Source organism: Muntiacus reevesi, chromosome 20 (assembly GCF_963930625.1).
Source record: "Muntiacus reevesi chromosome 20, mMunRee1.1, whole genome shotgun sequence".
Lineage (NCBI taxonomy): Eukaryota > Metazoa > Chordata > Mammalia > Artiodactyla > Cervidae > Muntiacus > Muntiacus reevesi.
This window is the reverse complement of record NC_089268.1, coordinates 33,337,222-33,362,869: the sequence shown is the minus strand read 5'-3', so window position 1 is coordinate 33,362,869 and position 25,648 is coordinate 33,337,222. Positions and strand designations below refer to the sequence as shown.

At 40.6% G+C, this 25,648-nt stretch overlaps 1 protein-coding gene across 1 annotated transcript in view; it reads right to left on the bottom strand.

Annotated features, from left to right (window-relative positions):
• LOC136151236 (cytidine monophosphate-N-acetylneuraminic acid hydroxylase) overlaps nucleotides 1-25,648 on the bottom strand; it is an 80,613-nt gene that overhangs the window by 46,781 nt on the left and 8,184 nt on the right. The gene's annotated exons all lie outside the window — the stretch shown is intronic.

The following is a 25,648-nucleotide window of genomic DNA, read 5'->3' as shown; positions in this document are numbered from 1 at the left end:
CACTCTACAGATTCAAAAGTAACTCAATCACTGCTCCTTGGTTAACCTTTCCAAGCCCTCCCACTCCCAGGTCAAATCTAACATTTCTTTCTTTTTTACTTTCCAGAAAACATTGAAATTTATTCTCTTTCTTTTACGGCATGTCCATCACCTCATATAGATACAAAATTAAAGATGTGATGAGAACTCTTAGGACTTACTCAACAACTTTCATATATAATATACAGTAGTGTTAGTTATGGGGCTTCCCAGGTGGCGCTAGTGGTAAAGAACCCGACTGCCAATGCAGGAGATATAAGAGACACAGGTTCGATCCTTGGGTCCGGAAGATCCCCCGGAGGAGGGCATGGCAACCCACCCCAGTATTCTTGCCTGGAGAATCTCCATGGATGGAAGAGCCTGACGGGCTATAGTTCATAGGGCCACAAAGAGTCAGATGTGACTGAAGTGACTTAGCACGCACACATGCAGTGTTAGTTATGTTTATCCAATTGTACTCTACATTCCCAGAACTTACTTATCTTACAGTTGGAAGTTTGTACCTTTTGCTAACTTTCATCCAGTTCCCCTTCCCTCCACACCCTGCCTCTGATAACCACAAATCTGATCTCTTTTTCAATGAGTTTGTTTTTAAAGTATAATTGACCTCCAACAATTATGTTAGTTCCTGGTACACAATATACGGATTGATGTTTCCATACGTTTTAAATGATCACTATGATAAGCCTAGCACTCTAAGTCTAGCACTTCTTAACGTATTATTTACTACTCTGTAGAACCTTATATCCTAGTACCTGCGTATCACCCTGTTTACTTGTACATAGATGCTTTTAAAAACACTGTCTGTACTTTTCTCTGCCCACCACTTAGCAGACTGCCTATCTTTAAGAGCTAGCTAAAGATTGAACCAACTGCACCTAATCTGAGTCATTTATAAAAAGCTTCAGCAGAAAATGAAGCATTTGATCTTTCATATTTTTTCAGGGAAACTACAAGTGTTCCATTTCTCAAACTCCAGTCTTTAAACAAACTCTCTTTATGATGCAACTCTGAATCATAGTGGAATATAATCTTTGTGAAGAGGGACTTCAAAATAACTTTTAGCATATCCATGGTATGAAATCCAGATGCATGTTTAATTCTATATTCCACTCCAAACCCAAAGTGGTCAAAATTCTTCTCATATCTTAAATTAAAATTGATTTGATTTTCATGTACATTTTTGGCACTTTCATTTCTGGAAGCAAAATCTGCAGGTTTCTTAAAGAGGAAATTAAATAATACTATAAAAATATCATAACAGGAAATAACAGAGAAGTTACTTCTAATTTTCAGCTAATAAGGCAGAATTCTAACTGAGAATGATCCATTTCTTCAAAACTGATTCTCATTGTCACTTTTGTCCCAAATTCCTGGTAATTCTGTTCATAGTAGACTTGAAATGTTTCCAAATATATGTTTTAAATGTATTTGATAGAAAGGAATCCGTGATAAGCCTCATGAAGTTCTTTTATCTTTATTCTCATGAGTACAAATATCCGACACAAGTCAAAGCAAGTCCTGAGGCAATTTCTGGAATAATCAACCCAAACATGTAAAAAGAAAATCTTTCTAAATATTTTGTTTTACTTGATTGAATGAACAAATCAGCCAAAGTTCTCTGCTAGATTCTAAGGCTTTCATCAACTGTGTAAGACAAGTTGAACTAACTACATCTTTATTAACTCCTTGAGAACATCGACTGGAATCTAAAGCAAAATTTTAATATGTGCACTCCTATATACATGGTTTTGTATTTCTTCTTCTTCTTCTTTTTAAAGAATCCACATCCCTTTGGTTCATTTTTAAAAAATATTTATTATTTTTTATTTGGCTGCATCTGGTCTAAGTTGCCTGGAGAATCCCATGGACGGAGGAGCCTGGTAGGCTACAGTCCTGGTCTAAGTTGCAGCAGGCAGGCTGCAGGACCTTCATTGCATCATGCAGGACCCTTTGCTGTGGTGCACTGACACTCTAGTTGCAGCGAGCGGGCTCGGTAGTTGTGGCATTCAGGCTTAGTTGCTCTGCAGCTTGGGGGACCTTAGTTCCCTGAGCAGGCATCGAACCTGTGCTCCCTGCATTGCAAAGCAGATTCTTAACCACTGGACCACCAGAAAAGTTCCCCCTTATGTATTTTTTCTAATGGTTAGTTTTCCCCAAAAGTTGATTTTTAAACTTTTTTTTTTTGATGAGTTGGATTCCATTAAAGTCAGAAAAGTAAAATTATAGTGAATTCTGCTTTGGGTATAAATAAAATATTTAAACTAAGATGATGGACATGGTAGTACACCTACTTTTCAACCTTTCAATATTTTTTCAAACACTTCAACGTGTGTGAAAAATAATCACTAAACACACATAAAAACATTTATATAGGGACACACATTTTTTTTTCTTTTGCCTCAAACTTGGTGGTGTGGCATCCTGCTTTTAAAATTTTGATATTTTCTTTCTCATGAAATTTTAGCTTTGGTGTTGACTTCTTAAATATTATTTTAATGATATTCATCTTGACTATATTCATCTATAAAGCCAAGAATCTTCCAGAAGGTTAAGGTCTGAGAGAAAGAGCTAGAGGAAGAAAAGGCAACTTATTCAGAACTGTCAATCTATAAATGATTTTGTTACCATAATTTCTAAATTAGATTCGTATTTTTTTATAATTTTATTTATTTCTTTATTTTTGGCTGTGCTGAGTTTTCATTGCTGCGTGGAATTCTTCTGTAGTTGTGGCAAGCACAGGCTGCTCTCTCGTAGTGTGAGGGCTTCTCATTGCGAGGGCTTCTCTTTTTGTGAACCACGGACTCTAGAGAGAGAGCTTCAGTAGCTGCATTATGTGGGCGCAGTAGTTGCAGCTCCTAGGCTCCAGAGAAGAGGCTCAATAGTTGAGGAAAACCGGCTTTGTTGCTCCATGGGATGTGGAATCTTCCTGGATGGGGGATCAAACCCCCATCAAACCCCATGTCTCCTGTATTGGCAGCAGATTCTCCACTGCTGAGCCACCAGGAAAGCCCCAAGCTTTGTTTTCAGTGGGAAGGTGTTCAATATTCCGTTCACAGGGATGTAAACTGCATGAGTGTTGAGCTATAAAGTGTCTTTTATAAATATATATATTTATATATATATTACATGGCGGTAAATATCTGGTGAATGAAGGAATACACTCCCAAGAAGGCAATATGTCCTCCATTTGGACAAAGAGTGTGAAAATGCTTCCAAAGCTCAGAGATTAAAGAAAAGATCAAATTACTGGCTCACATAAGTTTTAAAAAGTAACTTGGAGTAATTCCCTGGTGCTCCAGTGATTAGGACTCAGCATTCTCACTTCCAGGGTCCCAAGTTTGATCCCTAGTCAGGGAACTAAGATCCCACACGCTGCATGGCATGATCTAAAAAAAAGGAAGTCTCAAAAGAAAAAAAAAAAAGGAAGTCTCATACTCAAAATGCTTTGGGAACCAAGGACCTAGCGGAAGAATGTCAGACTGCAAGCTTTATATGGAAATCTTTTATCATTGCATTTGCTGTTAGGTACTTCATAAACATTTGTTGAACCAATAATATGAAATAGTCAAGATTGCTAAAGACCTTCAAGTTGTTCCAGATATCAAAATGAGAAATTGAGAGACAGGATGTATGAATAGACAAAATCAGGCTAAATATAAAGAAATATTAGAGAAAATTTATTCCAATTATTTTAGAATAATGGGTTCTAATCTAAACTGTGCAATAAAAAGTTATCAGCTTACACTGTTCCCTTAAGACCCCACATTGCATGTTTCATTACAAAAGGCCATAAAAACAGTGGGTGTTAACTAGAAAGCACACTGAACACAAGATAAAATTTATGCCCTTGCCTTTATTCAAAACCACTCAGGGTCCACAACTAGATATGCTGTGCAGTTTGGGTTCCCCACTCCATAAGGAAGACATGTCAGGGTTGGGAGAGGTCCTGAAAAATGAGATCAAAGTTATGAGCTAGATGGAAGGGAATCAGCAATTCTGATGCTTCTATACACATATACTAGAATTGCACCATTAAATACAAGGATGACAATGGTGAGAGCCAGCTTTCTCATGGTTGGAGTGGGACTTACAGATAAGCAAGGGGAGGAAGCTAGAATAACCCTTGTGGTAATGGAATACTGAGAGATAAACATACAGATTTGGATGTGAACATTAGAAAAGAAAAGCTGAAAAGCATCCATCTCAAGAAATGTTAGAGAACAATAAAATAATGGAAAGAAAGTAAGAGAATTATGAAACAGAAGCTCTACACAGACAGGATCAACAAAGGCAAAAGATAATGGAACCATCAAGAAAGTGAAAGGACAACACACAAACCAGGAGAAGATGTTTGCAAGTTACGTATGTAATAAGGATCAGATATCATGAATTTATTTTTTTTAAAACTCTTAAAAGTCAGTAACAAAGGAATTAGGAATGATAAAGGAGTCCATATACCCAACTGATGCAAAGTTCCAGAGAATAGCAAGGAGAGATAAGAAAGCCTTCTTAAGTGAACAATGACAAGTAATAGAGGAAAACAATAGAATGGGACAGACAATCCAATTAAAATAAATTAATTCATTTAAAAAAAAGAATGGGACAGACTAGCGATCTCTTCAAGAAAATTGGAGACATCAAGGGAACATTTCATGCAAGGATAGACACAATAAAGGACAGAAATGGTAAGGCCTTAGCAGAAGAAGAAGAGATTAAGGAAAGGTGGCAAGAATACACAGAAGAACTATATGAAAAAGGTCTTAATGGCCCAGATAACCATGACACTATGGTCACTCACCTAGAGCCATACATACTGGAATGTGAAGTCAAGGGGGTCTTAGGAAGCATTATTACTAACAAAGCTAATGGAGGTGATAGAATTCCAGCTAACCTATTTAAAATCCTAAAAGATGATGCTGTTAAAGTGCTGCACTCAATATGTCAGCAAATTTGGAAAACTCAGCAGTGGTCGCAGGACTGGAAATGATCAGTTTTCATTTCAATCCCAAAGAAAAGCAAAGCCAAAGGATGTTCAAGTGAAAGTGAAAGTCAATCAGTCAGGACTATACAGTCCATGGAATTCTCCAGGTCCAAATACTAGAGTGGGTAGCCTTTCCCTCTCCAGTGGATATTTCCAACCCAGGGATCAAACCCAGGTCTCCTGCGTTGCAGGCAGATTCTTTACCAGCTGAGCCACAAGGGAAGCCCAAGAATGTTCAAACTACTGTACAATTGTGTTCATTTCACGTGCTACCAAGGTAATGCTTAAAATCCTTCAAGCTAGGCTTCAACAGTCAGAGAAGGCAATGGCAAGCCACTCCAGTACTCTTGCCTGGAGAATCCCATGGACGGAGGAGGCTGGTGGGCTGCAGTCCATGGGGTTGCTAAGAGTCGGACACGACTGAGTGACTTCACTTTCACTTTTCACTTTCGTGCATTGGAGAAGGAAATGGCAACCCACTCCATTGTTCTTGCCTGGAGAATCCCAGGACGGGGGAGCCTGGTGGGCTACCATCTATGGGTCGCACACAGTCAGACATGACTGAAGTGACTTAGCAGCAGCAGCAGCAGGCTTCAACAGTATGTGAACCGAGAACTTCCAGATGAACAAGCTAGGTTTTGAAGAGGCAGAGAAACCAGAGATCAAATTGCCAAAATTCGTTGAAGCATAGAGAAAGCAAGAGAATTCCAGAAAAACATCTCCTTCTGCTTCATTGACTATGCTAAAGCCTTTGACTATGTGGATCACAACAAACTGGAAAATTCTCAAAGAGATGGGAATACCAGACCACCTTACTGTCTCCTGAGAAACCTGTATGCAGGTCAAGATGCAACAGTTAGAACTAGACATGGAACAGCTGACTGGTTCAAAATGGGGAAAGCAGTACGATGAGGCTGTATATTGTCAACCTGATTTTTTAACTTATATGCAGAGTACATCATGCAAAATGCTGGGCTGGATGAATCACAAGTTGGAATCAAGATTGCCAGGAAAAATATGAACTAACATCATATACACAGGTGATGGCAGAAACCATAGGAACTCTAATGGCAGAAACTAAAGAGCCTCTTGATGAAGGTGAAAGAGGAGAATGAAAAGTTTGACTTAAAACTCAATATGAAAAAACTAAGACCATGGCATCCAGTCCCATCACTTCATGGCAAATGGATAAAAACTGGAATCAGTGACAGATTTTATCTTCTTGGGTTTCAAAATCACTGTGGATGGTGATTGTAGCCATGAAATTAAAAAACACTTGCTCCTTGGAAGGAAAACTATGACAAAGCTAGACAGTATATTAAAAAACAGACATATCACTTTGCAAACCAAGGTCCATATAGTCAAAAATATGGTTTTTCCAGTAGTCATGTATGGATGTAAGAACTCAACCATAAAGAAGGCTGAGCCTTGAAGAATTGGTGTCCTGAAATTGTGGATATGGAGAAGATACTTGAGAGTCTCTTGGACTGCAAGGGGGTCAAACCAGTCAATCCTAAAGGAAATCAACCCTGAATATTCATTGGAAGGATTTATTCTGAAGCTGAAGTTCCAGTGTTTGGCCACCTGATTTAAAAAGAGACAACTCACTGGAAAAGATCCTGATGCTGGGAAAGACTGAAGGCAAAAGGAGAAGATGGTGGCAGATGATGATATAGTTAGATAGCATCACTGACTCAATGGATCTGAATTTGAACAAACCCCAGGAGACAGTAGAAGGATGGGGAAGCCTGGTATGCTGCATGAGTCAGTTCATGGCGTTGCAAAGAGTCAGACATGACATAGCAACTCGACAACAACAAAGGATTTGAACAGACATTTCTGCAAAGAAGATATATGAATGGTCAGTAGCATTCATGAATAGAAGCTTCACACCATTAGTCAAGATGTGCTTAGTCACTCAGTCATGTCTGACTTGGTGACACCATGGACTGCAGCCCACCAGGCTCCTCTGTCCATGGGAATTCTCCAAGCAAGAACACTGCAGTGGGTTGCCATGCCCTACTCCAGGGGATCTTCCCAACCCAGGGATCCAACCCAGGTCTCCTGCATTGCAGGCAGATTCTTTAGCGTCTGAGCCAACAGGGAAGGCCATTAGTCAAGAGGCAGATGCAAATCACAACTCTGATGAGTTAACATTTCACATCCATTAGGATGCCTATTATAACAAATATAGGTAGTAATAAGTGTTGGTGAAGATACAGAAAAACAGGAGCCAACATCTTTTGATGGGTGAGACTTGTGAAAAAAGTTTTGCACACTGTCTACATGTTAAACATATAGTGTCTGTAGGATCCAACAGTTCAACTTCCCTAGATCTCTACCCCAAAGAATTGAAAACATGTCCACATAAAGACTTGTACACGAAAGTTCAGTCAGCTACTATTCAAAATAACCAAAAAATGAAACAATTCCAACGTCCATCAACTGATTAGTGAATAAATAAAATATGCATGTCTACACAGTGGAATACAGTTGACCCTCGAACAATGTGAGGGTTAGAGGTGTTGACACTCTGAGCAGTTAAAAATCTGCACATAACTTTACAGTCCACCTTCCATACCCACAGTTCCACAGCCAAAGATTCAACCAACCATGGAGCATTAGTACTGTATGTACTATTTTAAAAATCTGCATATAAGTGGACTGCTGCTGCTTCTGCTGCTGCTAAGTTGCATCAGTCGTGTCCGACTCTGTGCGACCCCATAGACAGCAGCCCAACAGGCTCCTCTGTCCCTGGGATTCTCCAGGCAAGAATAGTGGAGTGGGGTGCTATTTCCTTCTCCAATGCATGAAAGTGAAAAGTGAAAGTGAAGTCACGCAGTCATGTCCGACTCTTAGCGACCCCATGGACTCTAGCCTACCAGGCTCCTCTGTCCATGGGATTTTCCAGGCAAGAGTACTGGAGTGGGTTGCCTTTCACTTCTCTGATATATGGACTAGAGCAGTTCAAACCTAAGTGGTTCAAGGATCACCTGTACCACTAGGCAATAAAAGGGAGTGAAGTAATGATACTTGCTCCAGGGATAAACCTCAAAAAATCTGGCTAAGTGAAAAAAGCCAGGCACTAAAACCACATATCATATAATTCCATTTACATTAAATGTCCAGAATATGCATATCTATAGAGACAGAAACTAGACTAATGGTTAGCAAGAGTGGGTACATATGTGGATTGGAAATGGGAAGAGGCTGATAACTGGGCATTCTTTTGGGGGAGTGATGGAGAGTCGAAAATTAGATTGTGGAAAACAGTTGCACAACTCTACCAGCATACTAAAGATTACTGACTGTATAATTATATCAGGCCAATTTCATGGTACTGAAGTGTCAGTTGCCCAGTCATGTCTGACTCTTTGCAACCCCATGGATTGCAGCCCAGCAGGCTCCTCTGTCCATGGAATTCTCCAGGCAAGAATACTGGAGTGGGTAGCCACTTCCCTCTCCAGGCGATCTTCCAGAGCCAGGAAATGAACCTGGGTCTCCTGCATTGCAGGCAGATTCTTTACCGTTTGAGCCACCAGGGAGGGCCCATGTACTTAAATCATATATCAATAAAGCTATTGATGTAGCTTTAGACCTGTTAGTAGATGTAACGTCTACTGTGTATAGACAGTTTCATAAAATTTTATTCCACACATACATTTGCATAGCTACCACTAAAATCAAGACATCTGACCCTTCCATCAAGACCAAGAAACTTGCTGGATGTAATTTCCAAGGACTGACCTTTACAGTCATGCCGCAATATCGCCTCTGCTCTGGCAGCCTCTGATTTGTTCTCTAGCCTTATAATGTGATCATTTCACAAATGATATATAAATGGAACCCTACAGCATTAAATTGACTTTTAAACTCTCCAACTCCCTCCCATAAAAAATTACAGCTCAGCCTTGAATCCTCTCCAGTTAGTTCTCTTTCACTTCCTGTTTACAGCTGGACATACTTTCTGTGGTGGTAGTTTCTACACACCTCATCGCTTATTAGTTTTCATCCAACATTTCTGACCATTCTTATACTTGCATTGGAGACTCATCTTTCCTTTGTCTACCTGGCCATGAAACACTGTAGCTCTTAAAAGCTCAATTCTTTTCTTTTTGTAATTTAGTTTTGGCTGTGCTGGGCCTTCATTGCAGCGAGGGGAGGCTACTCTCCAGTTGCAGTGTGTGAGCTTCTCACCGCGGTGACTTCTCTTGTTGCAGAGCACAAGCTCTAGGCGCTTGGGCTTCAATAGTTGTGGCACACAGGCTTAGTTGCTCCAAGGCATGTGGAATCTTCCTGGACCAGGAATCAAACCACTGGACTTTAACCACTGGACCACCAGGGAAATCCAAGGCTCAGTTCTGCACCTTCCTCATTTAATATTTCTCCCTAAGGGATCATCCACACCCATGACTCCAGAACACAATGACTCTCATATGAGCAGACCTGATTCAGGAAGCCATGTCTGTAGAACTAACTGCCTTTTACACATATACATTAGGATGTCCTAAAGACACCTGAAACTGAGTGTGTCCAAACTCCAATTCAACACATCCCATCCATCCGCACCTTCAACGGTCCACCATGACACCCCCATTATCTACTATCAGAATTATCAATCCTAAATTCAGTAAGAAAACAATTTTAAATTGTACCTTTGTTCCAGTCCAGGTAGAAAGGGGCCAATCAGCTCCTTAGAGAAAGAAGAAACACTGAGATTGAAATCTTCTTTTGAATGATGTTTAGAATTTCGAGAGTGGCTGCAGTTTGGAAATCTCACTTTGCTCAGGAACAGACTTGATTTGATTTCTTCAGAGCCAGAAAACCTTTTCAAAAGCAATTATGAGAGCACAGCAGGGCAGTCAAAGTTCTGGAAGTATGAGCACTCCGCAGATGTGAAATTCAGTTGTCATGTTAATATATCTGCGGTTATCTCTGTTACCGTTTTGGTCCCACCCATACAGCTTAGTTTCGATAAACTTCTCATTCCTTGTCAACACCAGGATGTGAAGTGCAAGTACGTGTCAAGCAGAGAGCGGGCAGGTATGTTTTATAGACCTATCAGCAGGGGGAAGGAAGGAAAAGCACTGAAGAAGAATGAACATCCCTACCCAAACTTCCTTAACTCTTTTGCAAGTGCCTCAGCCCATCTCATATGCACAATGTTTTCTTTGGTTTCAATATTTATTTGGCTGCACCAAATTTTAATATTTGTTTTTAATATTTATTTGGCTGCACCAATATTTATTTGGCTGCACCTCCTAGTGGCATGCAGGATCTTCACTTGTGGCATGTGAATTCTTAGTTGCATCATATGGGATCTAGTTTCCTGACCAGGGATTGAACCTGGGACCCCATTGGGAGTGTGGAGTCTTAGCTACTGGACCACCAGGGAAGTCCCCACGATGTATTTTTAATGCAATGAGAATAACTGCTTCATTAGAAATGGAAAGGTTCTGTGTAGAATATTTCCCATTAGGGTGTAGACAGCAGAAGGTTGGTATAGAGTGCAGAGGATGTAGAATGTAGAGTGAAGTGCCTACACTCCTCTGGATAGAGTGTTTACAATGATGTATAATGATGTCTTCCCATCTAGCAGTCAAGAGTGTTGTGAGCAGGAGCCTGCTTTTGTAGATAACCCTGTGGTTTCAGTGGCTTCCCTGGTGGCTGAGACAACCAAGAATCCATCTGCAATGCGGAAGACCTTGGTTCGATCCCTGGGTTGGGAAGTTCTGCTGGAGAAGGGAATGGCTACCCATTCCAGTATTCTTGCCTGGAGAATTCCATGGACAGAGGAACCTGGCAGGCTACAGTCCATGAGGTCTCAGAGTCAGAGACAACTGAGTGATTTTCATTTTCTCTTTCTGTGGTTTCAGAGGGCTTCCCTGGTGGCGCCAGTGGGAAAGAACCCACCTGCCAATGCAGGAGACATAAGAGATTGGGTTTGATCCCTGGGTCAGGAAGATCCTCTGGAGAAGGGAATGGCAACCCACTCCAGTATTCTTGTTTGCAGAATCTCATGGACAGAGAAGCCTGGCAGGCTACAGTCCACAGGGTCGCAAAGTCAGACACAATTGAAGCCACTTAACATAACAACCCTTCCCTTAGAGCCCCAACCAGTGTCAATTCAGGGTCCAATCCTGGATCTCCTGAGAAATTTGTGATCTCTTCTTGGTTCATTGCCCTTTATTTGACAAATATCCTGTCCTTTGACTGATCACTATTCCATCTCTAGTAAACAGGCTTTATGCAGTTCTTTACACAAGTACAAAAAAGTGAAGGACACTCTGACGTTTTGTCTGCCCATCAAGTTTTTTTTTGTTTTGTTGTTGTTGTTTAAAACTTTTTATTTTATATTGGAGTATAGCTGATTAAGAATGTTGTGGTAATTTCAGGTGGAAAGCAAAGGGACTCAGCCATACACATTCATGTATTCATTTTCCTCCATCTTCTCTCCCATCTGGGCTGCCACATAACATTGAGCAGAGTTCCTTCTACTATGCAGTAGGACCCTGTTGGTTATCGATGTTAAATATGGCAGAGTATACATGTCAATCCCAACTCCCTATCTCTTCCTCCCATTCTTCCCCGCACTCCCCTATTGCCCGGCAGCTGTTAATTCATTCTCTAAGTCTGTGAGCCTGTTTCTGTTTTGTAAAGAAGTTCATTTGTATCACTTCTTTTTAGGTTCTGCATGTAAGGAATGTCATACAATATTTCTCCTTCTCTTTCTGACTTACTTCACTCAGCATGACAATCTCTAGGTTCCCCCTTGTCATTGCAGGCGTGCATGCTAAGTTGCTTCAGTCATGTCTGACTCTGCGACCCTATGGACTGCACCCCGCCAGGCTTCTCTGTCCATGGGATTCTCCAGGCAAGAATACTGGAGTGGGTTGCTGTGCCCTCCTCCAGGGGATCTTCCCAACCCAGGGATCAAAGCTGCATTTCTTATGTCTCCTGCGACCCCATGGACTATACAGTACATGGAATTCTCTGGGACAGAATACTGGAGTGGATAGACTTTCCCTTCTCCAGGAGATCTTCCCAACCCAGGGATTGAACCCAGGTCTCCCGCATTGCAGGTGGATTCTTTACCAGTTAAGCCACTAGGGAAGCCCATCCTACTCCATATGTACCTCTTCTTTATCCAGTCCTCTGTCAATGCTTCCCATCTTGTTTTAAGAACTCATATCATGTCCTTCTCCTTCACAAAAATCACCTACTCCACTTCTCACAGATTTATACTTTCTTCTGAATTCCTAAGGAATTCTGTACCTCACAATTTGCACTTTTTAAAAAACTAATACAGGTTCGCTCAATATTTCCTTTGTGTTGGTCTTGTCTATTAGATTGTAAGCTAATGGAACATGAAGAATGTGACTTAGGACTTGTATTCAAAACAGTGCTTACAATAATGTATAAGCAAACTCAGTAGCAAATTCCCTGTAAAGTAGCAAGAGGCTAGTTTTAACCACACCTCTTCTAGTTGGAGAAATGTCTCTTAATAGGATAAAGGAAGAAAGGGCTTCTATATAAGGCAATTCTTTTAGTTAACACCTCATCCTGAAAGTATTATTTTCTTTCCCAAATCAAGAAGTTCTCTCAAATTCTTTCTTCTCTTGTTCTGGAAGACATCACATGATTTTTTTTTGAACTGAGATATAACTTAAAGTAAGATGCACTAATCTTGAATGTACATAGGTATATACCCGTGTAACAACCTCCATATCAAGGTATAGAACATTTCTAGTACTTCAGCAAACTCCACTCAACTCTAGTACTCTAGTCAATACCCATTCAAACAATAACCACTCTTCTAACTTCTCTCACCATAGGTTTGTTATGCCTACTATTACCTTTTATACAAATGGAATCAATAGTCATATATTCGACCTTTTCTCTCACAATTATGACTATAAGTTTTTTCCGTATTGTTATATACAACAGTGAAGTGTTCCTTTTCCTTGCTGTATAGTATTCCACTGTATAAATACACTACATTTTCTTTATCCTACTATTGTTAGATATTTGGATTGCTTCTTGTCTTGGCTATTTGGGTAAATATGCTATAAACATTCTTGTGCATAAACACTCATTTCTGGAGTGGCATTTCTGGGTCAAATGGTACATATACATTAAATTTTGGTAGCCACTATCAACCAATTTCCCAATGAAGCTGTAGCAATTTACACTCCCAGTAGCAAATGCAAAAGAATTCCTGTTGCACTATCACAACTTTTTGTATCAGACACTTTTGCGGTGTTTTTTAGTGTGTGATCAGACAGTTGGACATTGCCGGTGTCACACTAAGTAACTTTGAACCCTTGTGATGGGTTTATAAGCCCTAACATAACCATATGGATGACTGAAGTCAGCTGGCACCCAAAGGTATAATATAAGGAATAGAAGCATCAGGTAAACAAAAGAGGACAGATGGTAATGAGTCTGTTATGTACTCCTGGCCACTAGTGATTCGGATATCTGAGAGAAGAGCAATAGCTAGTTCATGTGATAACAGCACCCTCTAGGGTTCATGTTTTATTGCTAGAGGTTGCACAGTTGTGTATTTATTACATGCTTAATAAATTCTTATTCTTATTACATGCTTAATAAATTCTATATAAGCCTCACTTATGGAAAGGAGGCAGGAAACCACCAGAAGAAACTGAACATGACATGCACAATTGCTGAGGGAAACCACACCAACTGCCAAGAGGAAATTACATTCCTGTTTAGAAATAAGAGAGAGATCAAGAACAGAGGGGAAAAGTCAGCTGTCAGGAAAAAAATAACAAACTGAACAATTAGAGCAAAGATATCTCTCTCCAAGGTGGATTTTGTAAGAGAAACAAGAAAGGGCTTACACCTTTTTCATTAGTATGTTGAGGCACAAAATTATCAGTTTAACAGCAGTGTCAACTTAAAAAATATTCACAATCTAGAAGTTGAGAGTTAAACTTTCTTTAGTGAGAATTTTTAGGATTTCAAGCCCAGGAGGCAGCATCTCAAGTAACCCTAGGAGGACTGCTCTGAGGACGTGATGAGAGAATCAGATTATACAGAAGTTTTGCAGCAAAGGTGTGGTAGTCTGAACATCGAAAGATATTGTTAGTTAAAGGAAAACCAAATATCTCAAGTTGAGGGATTTAGCACTTTTCTATGTATGGGAAGGTGCAAGAGTCTGGGCTTACCGAAGTCATTCCTCTGATATGTACCTCACCCATCTGGAGCCAGTATCCTGTGTTTTCACATCCTGAGTCTCCTCAGGGCTCACTGTGGAGTGTGGTTGCAGTCTGATGGCTGCTAGATGGCAGGTATTCTTTCCTTCCCGAGTCTCCTCAGGGCTCACCAACTCACCATCAGTGGTGGCTACTATGGCTAATGACTGTAACATCCAATGTTTACTGACATGGCAGGAAATATTCATATATCCTCAGGAACCTGAATTCAATCCACTGAATATTCTTAAGGAGAGAACAGATTTGTTGTACTGTATTGTATTATTCAGTCACTAAGTCATGACCGAGCGGCTGAGTGACTGAACAGCAACAAAACTTCGGTCAGTAAGTCACCTCTGACTCTCTGCAACCCCACCGACTGCAGCACAGCAGGCTCCTCTGTCCTCCACTATCTCCTGGAGTTTGCTCAAACTCCGATCCATTGAGTCAGTTATGCTATCTAACCATCACGTCCTCTGTCACCACCTTCTCCTCCCACCTTCAATCTTCGCCAGCATCAAGGTCTTTTTCAGTGAGCCAGTTCTTCCCATCAGGTGACCAAAGTGTTGGAGCTTCAGTTTCAGCATCAGACCTTCCAGTGAATATTCAGGGTTGATTTCCTTTAGGATTGACTGGTTTGAGCTCCTTGCAGTCCAAGGAAGTCTCAAGAGTCTTCTCCAGCACCACAATTCAAAGGCATCATTTTTTCAGTGCTCAGCCTTTGTTTTGGTACAACTCTCACATCCATACATGACTACTGGAAAAACCATACCTTTGACTATATGGACCTTTGTCAGTAAAGTGTCTCTGTGTTTAAATACGCTGTCTAGGTTTGTCATAGCTTTCCTTCCAAGGAGCAAGTGTCTTTGAATTTCATAGCTGCAGTCACCATCCACAGTGATTTTGGAGCCTAAGAAAATAAAGTCTGTCACTGCTTCCACTTTCCCCCCACCTATTTGCCATGAGGTGATGGGACTGGATGCCATGATCTTAGTTTTTTAATACTGAGTTTTAAGCCAGCTTTTTCACTCTCTTCTTTCACCCTCATTAAGAGACTCTTTAGTTCCTCTTCCCTTTCTGCCATTCAGTTCAGTTTAGTTCAGTTGCTCAGTTGTGTCCAACTCTTTGTGACCCCATGGACTACAGCATGCCAGGCCTCGATGTCCATCACCAACTCCCGGAGTTGACCCAAACTCATGTCCATTGAGTCGGTGATGCCACCCAACCATCTCATACTCTGTCATCCCCTTCTCCTCCTGCCTTCAATCTTTCCCAGCATCAGGGTCTTTTCCAATGAGTCAGTTCTTCGCATCAGGTGGCCGAAGTATCGGAGCTTCAGCTTCAGCATCAGTCCTTCCAAAGAATATTCAGGACTGATTTCCTTTAGGGTGGACTGGTTAGATCTCTTTCCAGTCCAAGGGACTCTCAAGAGTCTTCTCCAAGATCACAGTTCAAAAGCATCAATCTGCATATCTGATGTGATAGTTCTCCTGGCAATCTGAATCCCAGCTTGTGATTCATCCAGTCCTGCATTTCACATGATATACTCTGCATAGAAGTTAAACAATCAGAGTGATAATATACAGCTTTCTCATATTCCTTTCCCAATTTTGAGCCAATCAACTGTTCCATGTCCTGTCCTAACTGTTGCTTCTTGACCCACATACAGGTTTCTCAAGAGACAGGTAAGGTGGTCTTGTACTCCCATCTTTTTAAGAATTTCCCACAGTTTGTTGTGATCTACACAGTCAAAGGCTTTAGCATTGTCAATGAAGCAGAAGTAGAGGTATTTTTGGAACTCCCTTGCTCTTTCTACAATCCAACAAATCTTGGAAATTTGATCTTTGGCTCCTCTGCCTTTTCTAAATCCAGCTTGTACATTTGGAAGTTCTCAGTTCACGTACTGTGGAAGCTTAGCTTGAAGGATTTTGAGTATTACCTTGGTAGCACATGAAATGAGCACAATTGTATGGTAGTTTGAACATTTTTGGCATTGCCTTTCTTTGGGACTGAAATGAAAACTGATCTTTTCCAGTCCTGTGGCCACTGCTGGGTTTTCCAAATTTGCTGACATAGTGAGAGCGACATTTTAACAGGATCATCTTTTAGGATTTTAAATAGCTCAGCTTTGTTGGTAGTAAATTCTGTAAGGTTTCCAAAGGGCCACTTGACTTCACACTCCAGGATGTCTGGTTCTAGATAAGTGACCACACCATCGTGGTTATCCAGGTCATTGAGACCTTTTTTGTATAGTTCTTCGGTGTATTCTTGCCACCTCTTCTTAAGCTCTTCTGCTTCTGTTAATGTCCTTACTGTTTCTGTCCTTTATCGTGCTCACCCCTGCAAGAAATGTTCCCTTGATATCTCCAGTTTTCTTGAAGAGATCTCTAGTCTTTCCCATTCTATTGTCTTCCCCTATTTCTTAGCACTGTTCACTTATGAAGGGTTTCTTACCTCTCCTTGCTATTCTCTGGAACTCTGCATTCAGTTGGATATAGTCTTTCCCTTTCTTTTTTGCTTTTCACTTCTCTTCTTTCCTCAGCTATTTATAAATCCTCCTCAGACAACCACCTTGCCTTCTTGCATTTCTTTTCCTTTAGGATGGTTTTGGTCACTGCCTCCTGCATAATATTGCAAACTTTTGTCCATAGTTGTTCAGGCACTCTGCGTACCAGATCGAATCCCTTGAATCTATTCATCACTTCCACTGTATAATCATAGGGGTTTGATTTAGTTTTGGCACAGGTTGTAACAGGTTTGGCAACACTTTTTTCACTTATGTATTGACAAAGAAACAAAGGAAAAAAGGATACAAAAGAAGGAAATTCTTCGACTTTGTTATTTTGGAGAATGCTCAGATTCCTTAAAAGAAAAGTAATTCTATTTTTTTCTCAACAAAAAAATAATACACTTATTGGAGAAAATTCAGAAATTACAGATAAACAAAAAGAAAATTAAAGCCACCGATAAATTTCACTACCCAGAGTCAAATGACATTAACATTCTGATATATATTCTTTTCTCTTTCTATGTGTTGATATATATGTATATAAGTATATGAATGTATGTGTATACATATGTATTTCTACATATAATAAGAAAGATCATATCACTTACACTATTTGTAACCTGATTTTTCTCCTAACACTATATCCTGAACATTGTGCTATATCATTAAGCGATTTTCCCCAATTAAAAAAAGAAAAAAGTTCTTAAACTAACACAAACAAGTGGTGAAAGTGGGTGGTAATAAGAGAGACAGGATGGTGGGGGTCATTCAGGAGGACATGACCACCTGTTGATCCTCAAGCTGGATGGGCAACAGGAAGTTCATCGCCCCTTCCCCGCCTTAAATACATATTTACCCACCGTTCCCGCAGTGGGAGCTGTTTCAAGTCTGTAGCCTCAAGACCATTTGGACTAATGTTGAGACCATCTGGACTAATATATGACTGAACCCAGTCATATTGGTTTGATGAAAACCCCCTGTAACAGAACACTCTCTTCCCCAAAGAAGCCCTCCAGCGTTCTGTAGTGGAAGATTCATAATCTCCCGGCACTCACTCACACAATACCCTTTGTCTTTACACATACTTTAGATTTCCGGTGGGCATGTTTGGAGACCTACTCATCAGGTATGGAATTGGGAGTTAGACATTTTATTTAATCTGCAAGGACAGGGTGGCATTCAGGAAGATGAGTAAATGAAACAGGAGGTATGAAAAAGAGGGGCAATAGAGAACAAAAAGTTCAAAAATAAATAAAACCATGAGTGTTCAAACAAAACAAAATCAGTAGTGACCTGAAGTAGCAGCATAATATGACAAAAACCAAATCTAAAATCTGTGACAGAGGAAATCAATTTAAGGCATCTAAAATAACAACAATAGAGAAGAGAGTGAAAGGGAATGAGAAAGTGAGAGAGAAAAAAATATGAAAAAATATGAGGAAGAAAAACCAATGATAACTAATTTCTGTATAGCAGTAAGTCCAGGAGAAAAGACAATAAATGCAGAAGAAATAATTAAGGAAAGAATAGAACTTCTCTGAACTGAAGAAAAAGTTGATTTCATATTTAAAGAATCTAACGATTTCAGGAATACTGAAAAAAGGCATCCTATAGATAATCTGATGAAATTTACAAATGATAAAAAAAAAATACTTAAAATCCCACAAGCTTCCACGCCACGCCCCTACCCTACCCTACTCCCTCCACCAAAAGTCACTCCCAAATTAAGAACCAGACTAGGGAAAAGAAACCTGCTGACATCCGTCCTTTCATTTGTAAACTGAATGCCTGGGAACCACCTGGAAGCATATTTACACAATTTTGAGGGAGAATTCTACAGCCTATCTGTAATCCAAGCAAGGTGATAAAATTGAGCTTTTTTCAAACTTACAAGGACTTAGAATACTCACTTTTCAACTACGCCTTCAGAAAATCAGTTCCACAGTACCCTAGCTCTCACAGCCTCAAACTCTTTGGTGAAAATCTCCTTTAACAGAACACTCCATTCCCTAAAGAAGACCTCCAACCTTCTCTAGTGGAAGATTCGCTATCTCCCGGAGCTCACCCACACAACACCCTTTGTCTCTAGGCCTCTAGTCACTGTCCTAATAAAAGCCTCCCTGGGACGTCCCTAGTGGTTCAGTAGCTAAGACTCTGCACTCCCAGTACAGGAAGCCCAGGTTCTATCCCTGGCCCAGGAACGAGATCGCACATGCCAAAACAAAGAGTTTGCATGCTGCAACTACAGACCCTGTGTGCCACAAATAAGACCCAGTGCAGCCAAATAAATAAATAAATGTTCAAAACAAAACAAAAACAAACAAACAAAAAAGAAACACCTCCCTGAGATGTGATAACATCTTTCACCAACTATCCTCTCTCTCTTTCTCCCCATCTGCCAAGTTTCTTGCTACCCTTCTTTCTTCTCTCAGTTCTCTAACTTTATCTAACTTCCTCCATGCCATCTGGCCTTTCCCACCAATCCACTAGGACAAAGGCCATCAGTAGCTTCCACACTGTGAAGGGTAACGAGCAGTTGTCAGTCCTTATTTCATTACTACCTTGACCTCATTATTACACCCAGTACTGCTGCCTACCCACTTCTTGAAACTTTACTATTCTCTAGAAATCTGAGAATGAAATACATACTCTCCTGGGTCTCCACTGCACTCTGCTTTTGTTTTGTTCTAGCTCTTTGGTTTGGTTTGTTTTTCTCTTTCTTTTCTACCTGACCTTAAACGCCCCTGTTTTCCAGGCTCCCTTACCTTACTGACCTGATTACAGAGACTGTCTGCCTCACTCATTTGTTTCCAGACAGCAAAACCTCAAGTAGAAGTGGGGGTTTGCTGTGAGGATCCAGCAAATCTCAAAGAACCCTTCTTCTCATGTCAGGATAGGGGAAAACACATGTCCCACTTCTTGTGTTTCCATGACACACAAGAGAAGGGAAAAAGACTAATCTGAACAACCAGACACTGGCGTTTACAGGATCAAGTTCAGGAGAGGGCAAGACCACCGAGGAATGGGCCAGTGATGAGGGGAGGCCTGGGGTCCCTTTCTAGCCTACTGGCTGGACTCAGAATCCCCTCCGCAAGACCAGTAATATCTCTGCAGACACACTGGGATGTGTGAGTCCTCTAGCAGAAATCCAGGATGGAAGACTAAGGACCCTGCATATGCCTCTGTCCTCAGACATGTTCTACAATCTGGCTTTTATCAAAAAAGTCTATATTGGGATTTATAGAATACTTGTACTGAGTAATAAAATCATTCTTTCTCCCCTTTTCCAAGGAGGTCTTTATGTGTATGCCCCATTTGCTAGAACCTAAAGAACTCTCTCCCCGAATAGTATCAGTGAAACTTGAATTCATTCTAAGACTGTGAGCATTCTAGATTATGAGCTCCAAAAGTCAAGCAGTATCTTCTTTTTATTTCCCATATATGGAAAGAAGAACCTAGGCCAGGGGCACCCTGTAAATTTTAATAATACTGGTTCAACAAACAGATCCTCAGCATATTCCCTTCTTAGAAGTATTAACTAGTTTGCTTCTGTAACCAAATCCACAAGTCTTTTTCATCCTGCTTCCATTTCCCCTTCCTACAAAACACTAAAGCGCCACTTCCATCTCCTTTTCTCATTCCTGGGAGAAAGTCACACAAATATAAAACATTTTGAAATTTCAGGAAAACAAATAAATATGGGATAACATTTGCTCATCAATGTTAATGGCATCCCTGCCAGTACAGAAGAATCATTCTAATGTAATTGCTTCACTTGAATTAGTTTAACATCTCAATTTGTACAAGATGTAAGAGAAAATGTATGGAGGAACATTAGAGGTCAGCTATTTGTTGTTCTGTTCGTAGTCTGAGCAAACAGTTATATCCCAGTGGTGAAAACAAGACTCCAAAGGAGCAAGCATTGTTGTTTTTCCTAAAGATTCCTGTGCAATCCTGCTGTTGGATTGTTCTTCTTTTCTGGACCAAGGAGAAAACCAAGACAGAGGGAGTTCATTTTTTAGCTATTCTTGATTTGTATGTAATAGGTTGCTCTTGATCTCCCCTTGATTAATTTCAGCTGAGGCCTTCCCATCAGATATAAACCCAAATTATTAGCCTCATAACTGGCCAGACAACTCTGCCATTTCACAGCTATCGGTCATTTAAAAAAAATCTATTTCAAAAACCCACTCTCAAGTTGATCCCAATCCTTTAAGTGTCAAGGCGTTTAGTCTGCACCCTTAAAGGAAAACATCTATGGTCTTCCTACCACAAAGGACTCAGAGTTCAGCTAAACATGCACAGGGCAATTTTGGATGGTGAACTTTAGACTGAGTGCTAGAGATAGAAAATCAAGGAAGGGGAGTTCCCTGGCAGTCCAGTGGTTAAGACGTCTCGCTTTCACTGCCGAGGGCATCGGTTCAATCCCTGGTCAGGGAACTAAGATCCCACTAAATGCAGCCAAAAAAAGAAAGAAAGAAACAAAGAAGGTACATCCCCTGATTTTCAGGAGATCACAGCCTAGTGAAGGAGACAGACATCTAATCGGAAAATGTCAGCAAAGTTTGACAAGTGACCAACTCCTCCACCTTGGCTCCAGAATTCCTCCTGCAATCCATAATCCCAGGAACCTTTGACTTTGTTCCTTTCTTTCATAACCCTTCCACTCTCCCCTCTACCTGCTACTCCATTTATGTATATTTATGTATATACAAGGCTTCCCTGATGGCTCAAGGGGTAAGGAATCCACATGCAATGTAGGAGACTGGGGTTCGATCCCTGGGCAGGGAAGATCCCCTGGAGGAGGAAGTGGCAACCCACTCCAGTGTTCTTGCCTGAAAAGTCCTGTGGACAGAGGAGCCTGGTGGGCTGTGGTCCTTAGTGTAACTAGTCTGACTCTGCAAAGAGTCAGACACGACTGAGCACAAGCACCTGCATACACATGTATATGCAAAGCCTCTCCTAGTTTGAAGTGTCCGTTCTTAACTCACCAGTATCTCCCAGCAATGAGTCTTTCTCTTCCCTTTCACAGCCAAAACAGTGAAAAATAGTAGTCACTCACTGTTTCTGATCCTCCTTTCTCTTTACTTTCCATTGGCCCCTCGAGCCACCCCATATGAATTTTACCCCCTTCACTCTACCTTAAGGCAGCAATATCTTCCACATCATGAAATCCAAACAATGCTTCTTAGTCATCCCTTTACTGGATAGCTCAGCTCCAACTGACAGCGTTCTCCTTTGGGTCTTCACAGAATCACTCTTGCCTTTTTGCCCTCCCTCCTCCCTCGATTTCGAAGAAACATCAAGCCCTGTCACCTCCAAATGAACAGAGTGCCCTGGTCCAACCCCATATCATTCTCATCCAACTGCAGCGGAACATCCTAAGCTTTCTGCGTCTTCTCTTGCCAATCTGCCTTCAACTTACTTGCTACATTACAGCCAAAAGAGCTTTGTAAATGTCAGATTTAATCCTCTTTTCTGTCTTAAACTCTCAATGATTTACAACTTCCTTGAGGGTAAAGTCCAAAATACTTGGTATGACTAATGACTTGCATCCTGGTCAGATTTGTGCCTGCCTCTCCCATCTTTTCTCCTACCACTCTCTTCCCTCTCTACTCTGGCCAGTGTAACATTCTAACGTTCAGGGGACATTTTCCCTTTCAACTGTTTCTTCTGCTTAAATGTCCTCCTTCATCATCTTTGCCTAACTCTAACTCAGATTTCACCTTAAATGTCACTTCATCTAGAAATTTCTGATACCCATAGGTTCAGTTAAAAGCCCATATTACATCCTACAGTGGGACTTCCCTGGTGGTCCAGGGATTAAGAATCCACCTGCCTACAGGGGACATGGGTTTCATCCCTGGTTGGGGAAGATCCCACATGACTTAGGGCAGCCAAGCCAGTGTATTACAACTGAACCCACACGCTGCAACTATTGAAGCCTAGGGCCCGTGCTCTGCAACAAGAGAAGTCACCGCAATGAGAAGCCCATGAATGGTAACTGGAGAGCAGCCCCTGCTCACCACAACTAGAGAACGCCTGCACACAGCAAGGAAGACTCAGCATAACCCTCCCCAAATTAAATAAATAAATAATAATTTTTTTTAAAAAAAGATCCTATAACATGCAGAACTTTGCATTTCTCCTTAATATCCAGCACACCTATTATTACTTATTCAAAAATCCATCTTCGTCCCTAGACATTAAGCTAAGTGGAAGCAGGGGCCATGCTTGTCTGTCCATTGCTATACCCCTAACATCTAGAATGGTGCATATTTTTTAATGAATGAACCGATACACTGAATGCCTTAAAAATAACAAAGAGGGACACTAAGCCTGTCCTCAGAGGGAAATGAGGACCAGTTCAGTTCAGTTGCTCAGTCATGTCTGACTCTTTGTGACCTCATGGACTGCAGCAAGCCAGGTTTCCCTGTCCATCACCAACTCGCAGAGCTTGCTCAAACTCATGTCCATTGAGTCAGTGATATGATCCAACCATTTCATCCTCTGTCATTCCCTTCTCCCTGCCTTCAATCTTTCCCAGCATCAGGGTATTTTCTAATGAGTCAGTTCTTTGCATCAAGTGGCCAAAGTATTGGAGCTTCAGCTTCAACATCAGTCCTTCCAATGAATATCTAGACTGATTTCCTTTAGGATTGACAGGTTTGATCTCCTTGCAGTCCAAGGGACTATCAAGAGTCTTCTCTAACACCACAGTTCAAAACCATCAACTCTTCAGCACTCAGCTTTCTTTATGATCCAACTCTCACATCCGTATATGACTACTGGAAAAACTGTAGCTTTGACTAGACAGAGCTTTGTCGGCAAAGTAACGTCTCTGCTTTTTAATATGCTGTTTACGTTTGTCCTCAGAGGGAAATGAGGGCCAAGACACTTCTAAATCTATATTACTATAATTTCTAGGGGAAATTCACTCAAAACCAGAAGAAGTCACTTCTGGTTTCTAGAAACAGCTGGATGTTTGTGAAGGGTGAGTATATTTGTGGAAAACTTCTAGCAAGTGCAAATGGTTTTAAGAAATCGATTGTTATTCTGAAGTTTTATAATGTAAAATACATCACCAGTGTGGCAATATCCTATAACTCTGGCCAGTAGTATGGTTCATATCCTGAGGGTATATTTGTTATATAAACTCAGGGCACATATTTTGAGCTAAACAGATGTATGACAGGACAGACATAAACAAGAGTTTCCGGGATAAAAAAAAAAGAATTTCTGGGATGAGACATTTGGCGTTAGTTCATTCCACAAATCTACCAAGCCTGGACCTATTAATAGAATCAAGGCGTTATACAAAAATTTGATCTAGAGAAAAAGAAATCTACAAAAGTTAAAAAATCATAGATGCTTAGAGCTGAAAGAGACTTTACAGTATCCAATTCAACCCTCCTGCTCTTCTCCCTCCCATACTGGATGGGGTTAAGTCACTTTCCTAAAGTTTGGTGCACAGTTAGTGGCAAACTTGGTAATGGAAACCCCAGTTTCTATATCCAGGAAACTGAGTTCTTTTTCTGATTCTAGACTCAAAAAAACTCTAATACTATGGAATTTATAAGCCTTCTCGAGACTATGTCCTGAAAAAGGTTTTCTGGAAACCCTTGCCTTCCTCTAACATGACCTGATTCACCAAGTAGCATCCCCTGCATAGAGAGACCTGTTAGGTCACCTCACCACCCATACTGCTGAAAGACTCAAGAGATGGTAAGAGGAGTGACTGAAGAACTCTGAGGAACTCCTCGACATCACGTCATAAAGGAGAACTCAAGGAGTAAGTCCTCTATGGCATTCTATGACATTGTTCCCATCTTTCTTTTCTGAGTTCTGGGACAATCAGTTTCCTTGCCATCACAGAATATTTGGAGAACATCTCATGTTTTAAAAACCTATGATCCAGCAACTCAGTTCACAGGTATACATCCAAACAGCAGGGACTCACACAGATACTTATATACTAATGTTCTTAGCAGCATTATTCATAATAACCACAAGGTGGAAACTACCCCAGAGTTCATCCACAGATGAGCTGATAAGTAGAAGGTTGTATATACACAATGCAATATTATTCAGTCACTAAAAAGGAATGAAATTCTGATACATGCAACCACATGGGTGCAATTTGAAAACATTATGCTAAGTGAAATAAGCCAGACACAAAAGGACACATATTGTACAAATTCACTTAGATGAAACACTGTAAAACAGAGGTTCCAAAGGCTGGAGGGTAGGAAGTTATTGTTTAATGGGTACATAGCTTCTGTTTGAGTTGATGAGAAACATATTGCTTAATGAATACATAGTTTCTGTTTGGACTGATAAAAATGTTCCGGAATAGTAGTGATTGTTACACAACCCTGCAGATGTACTTAATGCCACTGAGTGTACACTTAAAAATGGTTAAGATTGTGAATTTTATGTTTTATATGTGTTTTACCACAATAGAAAAATTACTCAATGAAGCTCTCAGTTCCAGTCAAGATGAAATCGAAAACATGTCCAAGCAACCAAAGGAAGGTACACAATGAGAAAGTAAGGAACAAAAAAGAGAGGAAACAAACAAAACAAAACCTAGAATGCAATATAGAAGCTCTAACAAGTTAATCATTACTTTTGGGACTTCCCAGCAGTCCACAGGCTGGGACTCCGCGCTTACACTGCGCGGTGCACAGGTTCAGGGGGCAAGGTTCTAACCCTGCTTGGGGAACTAAGATCCCACAAGCCACGTGGGTGGCACAGCCAAACAAACAAGCAAAAAACACACAAACAAGAAACAAAAACAAATTAAAAACAATTACCTTAAATATAAGTAGTTCAAATACAGTAATCATAAGACAGAAATTGGCAAAGGGAATGAAAAGTCATGAATCAATAATATGC